Source organism: Thermobia domestica, chromosome 10, assembly GCF_964235325.1.
Source record: "Thermobia domestica chromosome 10, izTheDome1.hap1.1, whole genome shotgun sequence".
Lineage (NCBI taxonomy): Eukaryota > Metazoa > Arthropoda > Insecta > Zygentoma > Lepismatidae > Thermobia > Thermobia domestica.
The window spans coordinates 8,128,388-8,130,542 of NC_137463.1; the positions used below are offsets into that span (position 1 = coordinate 8,128,388).

General features: G+C 37.4%; 1 pseudogene; it reads left to right on the forward strand.

Annotated features, from left to right (window-relative positions):
* The first annotated feature begins 297 nt into the window (after positions 1-297).
* LOC145661936 (elongin-C pseudogene) lies at positions 298-1,140 on the forward strand (annotated as a pseudogene).
* Positions 1,141-2,155: the final 1,015 nt, after the last annotated feature.

A 2,155-nucleotide genomic window follows, 5' to 3' on the forward strand; every position in this document is an offset into this window, starting at 1 on the left:
TATTCCCGTTTCGAGGTAAGCAAGAGCAGATATTAGTTTATTTCTTAAGCAGCGGAAGGATACAGTTAGTTTTGTTTATTACTGTTTCGAAGTAAGGGAGAACGAAGAGTAGGCTAGATGCACATAATTTCTAACAAAGAAATAACTAAAAACGTCCACAATTTCTCTGTTAGTGCAAAATTGTTATCTGCGCTTTTAGAATATTATATTGTCATAGTAAATTAAGAACAAAAAGATTTAATTGGATATTTGTCAACAATGTAACAATTTGATGTTTAATTATTGATTGCTATTTGCATAGCAGCAGAACTTTCAGACAACGCGAAACAGTATTTACTTAAAGAGGTGACGCAAGTTTGCTTAAGGAGAATATAATTAAAAGAACCGAAACACAAAGCTACTTCAAAGAGATAATTGTTTTTCTTTCATAAGATTGACTCAAAGAAGAAGAGCAAAATGTCTGGAGATCAGATGGATGTGTCCGAAAATCGAACTTACGGTGGTTGTGAAGGCCCCGATGCTGTCTATATCAAGCTGATCTCATCTGATGGCCATGAGTTCATCATAAAAAAGGAATACGCAATGGCCTCTGGGACCATCAAGGCCATGCTAAGTGGACCTGGGACTTTCCAAGAGACAGAGACCAACGAAATTAACTTCCATGAGATTCCGTCGCATGTTCTCCAGAAAATCTGTGACTATTTCTCCTACAAAGCTCGATACACCAACAGCACAACCGAAATTCCAGAATTCACCGTCGCTCCAGAGGTGGCGCTCGAGTTGCTTATGGCCGCCAATTTCTTAGATTGCTAAGTATGTGTACATGATGTACGCATTTACTTCTATAAATTTCTAAAGAAATTAATCTTCCCAAGTTTTTGTAAATGTTCTGAGTTTGTATGAAGATTTTGCATCGAATATCCACATCAATATTGCTTACAAGATATGATTTTTTCCAATAGCGTAACAAAGTCTGCATGCTGTGCCTACAATAAGTGTATGGGAACTACTATTTTTATTCAGAATAGTATTTCAAATTACAGGTTAACCAATTTTCGAAATATTACGTATTAATCATTGTGTTGAGTCACTGATTTATTATAAATTCATTTGCAGAAAATAAACTTCTTTCAAATTGTATTTATGTAATATATTGTTATTTATTTTGACTTTAGTTTATTGTGAACATTTCAATGGGTTTTCTCGTTTTGGTTCTCTTGGTTTGCATTCCAGCAATATTTTTCGATTGTCATTTATTTGCCTTTCCTTATCCATTTGTCTTTGGAAACAGAACTAGACTCTTTCTGTTTCAAGTGTGCCCTCGGAAAATATGTGAAACATACTCAGATCTCACCCTCGCTAACCTCGAACGGAGGAATCCTTCCCTTTGCTTTGAGGAAAGAAGTGAATGACCTCAACTGTGTTGCCGATTTGTCACTCATCATTTCGTCTTGGAGGGTGAGGATCATAGTCTAGTCAGAATGCATAACAAGACAGTGCACAGCGAAACTCATCAATGTGGCAACCCTGTCCACATCCACCTATTAAAGAGTCTTCGGTACAGCAGCTTGTCCTTCTTCTTTCGAGGGAGGTACGGGAAAACACATATCGACAGCAGCACCAGCTGGGGCACATTTGAAATAGAAATGGTTTAATAGAAGTTAAATTTAAGATTAATCAGCGTCCCCGTAACGCACAGCCAAGTTGTATTCTGGCGCTGCATTCTAGCTTTACATTAACGATTACATTTTCATTTTGAAAGTATTAAATTGAGTTGATTTTAGTTTAGTGTCCCTTTGAGCAGCGAGGCTATATGAGACGTGGAATCCGAACCACATGAACTTCCGCCGGGGATCGAACCCGGGCCTCCCACACCAAAGGCACGTACTAATCGCTTAGCCACGAGGGAGATTTTTGAAAGTATTGAAAAGCTTGGCCAACTGGTTACATTATCAATACAGCCAAGGCAAGTTATGATATCGATTCTGCCAAGTTCTTGAAATAAATTTCTTCATTCTGAAAGTATTTGAAGAACTTAGCCAACTGGTTACATTATCAATACAGTCAAGGCAAGTTATGATATCGGTTCTGTCAAGTTCTTGAAATAAAGTTCCTCATGCTAAAGGTATTTGAAGAAATTAACCAACTGGTTATG